The sequence below is a fragment of the Haplochromis burtoni genome, unplaced genomic scaffold (assembly GCF_018398535.1).
Source record: "Haplochromis burtoni strain Fernald_Lab_line unplaced genomic scaffold, NCSU_Asbu1 Contig_155, whole genome shotgun sequence".
Classification (NCBI taxonomy): domain Eukaryota; kingdom Metazoa; phylum Chordata; class Actinopteri; order Cichliformes; family Cichlidae; genus Haplochromis; species Haplochromis burtoni.
The window spans coordinates 437,981-444,057 of record NW_024582516.1 but is presented as its reverse complement, the minus strand read 5'-3'; positions in this window follow the sequence as shown (position 1 = coordinate 444,057).

Here is a 6,077-nt window from a genome sequence, read left to right as displayed (position 1 = left end):
TGTTACATGGACAGAAATTCTGCCCTCTACACCTCCTCTCTCAATGAGAAATGCAAATACTATGTTTCCCATTGGTGAATACAAGACCATGCAGTTGGTTGTGGCTCCCAGGAATGACTGATCACAAATCCTATTCGTACTTAAATGCCTTTGATCCTGTTTTTATCAGAGTTTGGCATCAGCCGATTGCCCCACAAGGTTTCCTTTTGGCATTGGTTCGCCATGATGTTGTGCCAATGGTTAGATCAGTCGCATGCCCAGCACTTCAGGAAGGTTTGGCGTCACATGTTGATGGACTGGGCAGCCATGAGAATCAGAATCAGAGAGTATACTGATGCTGATTTTAAGCAGGTTTAATGTTAATGTTATTTTTAGAGTGGGAAATACTTCAATCTTTTAGTTAATGATCTTGAGATCCCACAGCCACCCATCCAATCTCCTTAAGGGACTTTGTTGCTGTTTCAAACAGGACTGTTTGCTTTCAGCATTTAAAACTGTTAAGGGGCAGATGCCAAAGGACTGTGTTTTTCCTGATGTCTCCTGAGGTCTCTAATAGTAGATAAGATTTTTCTTGAAACCTTCATGAGACTTTGTAGGTGTGTTTAAATCCATCTCTAATAGTGCTTGAACTGGAAGCTGAAGCACTGGGGAGGCTCTTTGTTGTAGTAGAGCTTTGCAAACCTGCCAGCATTGCTGGGCCCATAATCGACAAGACTGTGGCAGGAGGTTTAGAACCTGGAAGGGCTAGAGTTTGGCAGCTTCACTCTTTTGAGACGGTTTCACCAATTTAGGTTTAGAGAATCCTCCAAAACAAACTGAACATAAGGCAAGGCAACATCTCTGTCTTGCAAAATGCTCCCTTCTAAAAATCTGTGACCCTCCTCCCCCAAATATTTCAGAAACCTTGCCTTTCCTCTCCCTGCCATCTGCAGATTCCAAGAACAGTACAACTTCTGTACAAGTCAAAAGAGCTACAATGGAAATGCATTGTGAGACAGCCTGAAACGCTTTAAAATTACACTATTTTAGATAAGCTATATTTATCTATGGCTGACTGACTGTAATTAAGTGGGTGGAAGGCACAACAGAATTACATGTTGACATTAATGAAATACAGCAACAGAAATTGTCCAGTGCAGTCCTTATTACACTTAGAAATCTCCCCACTATCGGCAGCAATGTATAGTCACAGGCACAAGTGAGCAAAGAGGTTTAAATATGTACATAAAGTTTGCATATGGAGAATCCAACATGATAATTACATTATCATGGTAATTACACCCATGTCAGCACTGAAATTTATCTTTAGTTGATAGGCAGGTTGAAGAAAATAAGGAGGAGCTGGCATGTCAGTGCAGCAGGAGCGAAGATGAGTTGTCATACACAAAAAAGTGATATTTTATCTTTCCCCTCCATTTTTCTCCTCTTCCACCCACATGCAGTCAAATGGTCTGAGTGAAATGTGTTCTTTTAAAAGGATTGAACCGTGTGATTGAAGCTTAAAGGTAATTTTGACAAATAGCTTTTCAGTGGTTGAGGAAATGAGTACATCTCCACTGACAGACTTAAAGTAACAGCTGAAAGGAAGATAAAGTCCTGCTGTATCACACAAGGTTAAATATGAAGCAATCATGTACGGGACGAGTGAACAAGGAGAGAAGGAAAATCTATTTGTGAAGTAGCCTCGGCATTACCGAACATGACAAAAAGTCTCATCTCTGACCTCTCCATCTTTGTCAGGAGTGTTTGTGAACAGCTTCCACAGTCTGGGAGGCCTGGATGAGGACAGAGAGAGTTATTGGAAGGTCAATTGTCCAGGTAGTCAATCTATACTATTAACTGATGTATTGATCCATCATGTGTTTGATCACTCTGTCAGGTAGAGCAGAGGCAGGTGAGTTCTGAGCAATCAATCTCCAGCAGTCTCACATACAGCCTCCAGCTGGTTGTCGATTGGCTGCAAGAGTCTGCTGATGAGCCAAATGTCTGAAAGGCCCCAAGGGAAATCAATGCACAGCCCCACACAAAGATTTTACACTTCATGTTCTTTAGTTGATCATATGTCTGAAAGGTAAATCACAGGTTCATGTACAGTGCTGTTATAGAGTGAAAAAAAGACAACAAATCAAAAAGCTGAAATACAGTTTTTTGATTAGTTTTTTTTAGTTCTTCCGGCTGAGTTAATAAATCCTCTTGTTTGGTTAAGTAAATATATAGTTCAGCTAATCAATGCCTTTCCTAGTTACTGTTGCTACAGCTGTCAAGTTTTCAGGTTCAGTAAACAGTTGGGGAAAAAATAACAGCAATTGATGTAACAGTCGAAGTTCTGACTCAATTTGACACGGAAACAATGAGGTCATCTTCGATTTATGACAAGAAAAGAAAAACATTTTGGATGCTTGGCTTACAAAAAACAAGTGAGATGATGACTGTGCTTGAATGAGCCTCTAGCAAAGAAGTGTATAGTGCACAGGTGAGCTCCTAGTTTATGGAAACCTCCACAAAACTGCAGTGTGGATATGATCAATTGTTTTTGCAGCAAGACTCTGGAAGCATTGGAATGCTCAATATTTGCACAAGAATTTTATGATGTTGTGGGGAAATAAAATATTTATTTTCACATCCACAGATAATGTCTAAAATTATCCAGTGCCTGCAGCTACTTTAGTTGGCAAGATTGCACTGTTAGTCTGATTATTTGCTGATGTGTCAGACTAATGTAAAACCTGTGCCAAAATTGTGTGGAGATGGTTTTGATTGATAGCTATGGACGGCAGACTTCAAGACCCATATACAGGGAGTCAACTAAAAACAGACTCTAACAGCTGGTGATAAGCTTGCAATAAAGAAAATCCCAAATGGATGATCAATAAAACAGTGCTGCACAGTGTATAAGGAGAGGTTACTATATAATGAGTAAAACAAGGTATTTATACACCGAGGGATGACTGGGGAAACGGGAAGAACAAGTGCCAGGTCAGAGTAATTACACACAGGTGAGAGCAATCAAGGGAAGCCAGAGAAATAAAACTATCACAGGATATGGAAGAAAATAAAATTTCAAATTAAAACAGGAAGTAACCAAAAGATAACTAGTAAACAAACAGACTTAAAGGAGCAAGAATAATAAATAATAAACCAAGAATTCAAACCAATGACAGAACAGTAAAGAAATCTAAATAGGAACCAGAACTCAAAATAATATGAGCTGTAGTGTTTATGAATTTGGCAGACTCGGGTTGTGAATATGGTCTGACCTCGATCCCACCCGACTATCACCTGTGCGGGTTTGAGCTAAAAAAAAAAACTTCCCTCATCCAGTATGCTTTGTATTCTGGGATGCTGCAAGGTACTAAAGATGTGCAAAGGTCCGTACAGGCTAACAACTAGCTGTGCAATGAACGGAAATTTTCCAGTAGTGCAGAACACAGCAACTTCTTCCTGTATTTACTGTTGTTGCTCCTGCCCCAGACACATTTGGCCTATAAGTAGACTGAAAGTTCTCACGTAGTGACACATTTTGGTTCATTTGTGGTTCGCTTGGCTTTTCCTCTGTCTGAAAACTAACCAAACCAGAGGGAAAAGATACAAGTTTACAAACTCATGAACTGATTTAGGCCAGAGTAAATTAACTAGTGTCGAGAAAAACTGGCCACCTTCTGAAACTTTCTGAAACATTTTCATGTGTCACAGTGTTCAGGACAGGAGCCTGAGCACAGAGTCAGCCTTTTTCCTCACACACATCAGTGAGCTTTGGACTCCTTGAACCACGTTTACTAGAAACACCCCACAAAACCTGACATTTTGGTCCAGCCATCTACAGCCATTACAATACATCCCCTGTCAAAGATCCTCCAAACCCATCAGCTACAAGAAGTGAACGATCACAATCTGCCTGATGTATCCCGCCCCTTAAAGGGTGTCATTTCAACAATAAAGCATTTCATATCAACAATGAATCGATTAAGCATCTATCTAATGCTGTAGCTAAGTTTACATAATCATGATAACACTAGAAGCAAATATCAAATTAAGTGATTTTGGGTGATATTAAGCAGGAATTTGATGACACCTCCTGATCACCACAGCCCAGTTTCTACTCGCCTCTTTTGTGTGTGCGTGAGGCACAAAGTGTGTGTGTGTGTGTGTGTGTGTGTCCCATTCATCATCGGTGAAAGTGACAGAGTGCTTACTGCTGTAGCTGAGAAGTGCAGTGTGAGCGTCCGGGTGCTGTCCAGGGATCACACTGGGCAATCAGACCACAATGCACTGCAGCTGCAGTCAATTCAAGGAGAGAGTGTGCGTGAGAGAGAGGGGAAGACAGAGGAGATGGTCCCAGAGGAAGCAGAGTAGACTTCCATTAGAGACAGGAAGCGAGCTTGTGACTAAGATAGAATACTTGGACAGGTTTACTTGAACTCTAAAACTGCGATTGCCATATTTCCTGGTGACTAAAGTCTGAAGATATGCCATAAACATGGATAAAGATGGATACTTATTGTATGTATAATAGAGGTCCCGAAGGTGATTTTCTAATAAAACCATATGTAGATTTCTTATATATTATAGCTGAGAATGCAGTGAGGCAAATGAAAAAATACTTCAATGGTCTCCTGAACTGAACTGAGATATTTTTGGTAGAGGAAGTACAGGAATATGGGAAGAAGAGGACCAACTCGCCCATCATTAGGGCTGAGGTTACAGAGGCTGTTAATAAACTCTTTGAATAAATTCATTGAATGAAATTTGCCCTGAGTCCTTGGATGTTGTAGGGCTAACCTGGGACAGTCTCTGGATTAGCTAACCTTTTAAGATACATGGTCGAAGGATGTGCCCCAGCTTCACAATCCTTTGAAAGGTGACTGGAGAGTAGACTCTCCACTAGTCGAACCTTGGATTGAAGAGGAAAAATGGGGTTTATGTCCTGGCAACAACTCTTTATACTCTTGAGGATATCTGAGGATTTGCATGCATGTGTTTTTTGCACTTGGAGAAAGCATTCAATCACTTCTTTTGGGGTGCCCTCCTAGAGTGTGGGGTATTGGGCCTGTGACAGCCAGTGAGAAAAGGCTTCACAATGACCAGATCACTTTACAGCGTGTATATACCCACTGAAAAGATATGGGGCTAAGGCCATTCAAGGTGTGGAAGGGTTTCGGCTCTATTCTTGACACATGAATATGCTTCGTCTGGGTTACCTAAAAAAAAAAAAGCCACACGACTGGGTCCTAACCAAGAACTGAAAGCAACACCATCTGGAGCTTTCATTCATCATGGAGAAAATATGCACACAACACAGTGACTTTTGAGTGTTCTTTAGGTTGTCAGCCTTCCTGATTCCTAGCATTGGAGGGAGAATTTGGTGGTCCCTCCATCCAACTCCATGCAGGATTTGGAGAACTGCAAGGGAAGCCTTACTCCTGAGAGTCAACCAAAACAAATGCTTGACAGACTGTTCTGACCTCCTACAGCATAAAAGGATATTCCATCAAAGACCAAGTCCAAAAGATTGTCACCCAGGTTCATTGGATGTTTTGAAGTTGGCAGTGTGATACCTTCTGCAGCCCATTTCAAATCACCTACAAACGGTGTTCATAATTCATTAGACATCTCAGCTTAAACTAGTTGTCTCGGGCCCATTAAATGCTGGCTCATCCACTCACTACTACTGGTATCAAGCTCCCTAGAGAAACCTCTAGGTCTTTGTTTCCCTGAGGAAACAATCTCAGGGATTAATTTTGGCTTTCCTGTGTCGAGGCCACACATCAGATACCTTTAATACCTGCCCACTCACTTTTACCACTCGGAGAACGCAGCCTCAGGACCCATGCTCCCATTCCCTTACATCTTCTCTTAGCCTGATTCCAGTGTCACATCGTGCTTCAGGGTCCACTTGCTCTGGTGTAAACAAAATAGTTTTAGGGGGATTTTTTCAGTTAATTTGACATTATTTAATCAAAGGATTAGTTTATCCCATTAAAATCAGACTTCCATATCCTTAACATCTTTGCCAACCACATATGTAGAGTTCCATCTCCGCTTTGTGTCTTCCAGTCTTCCCGCTGTATCCAACTAAT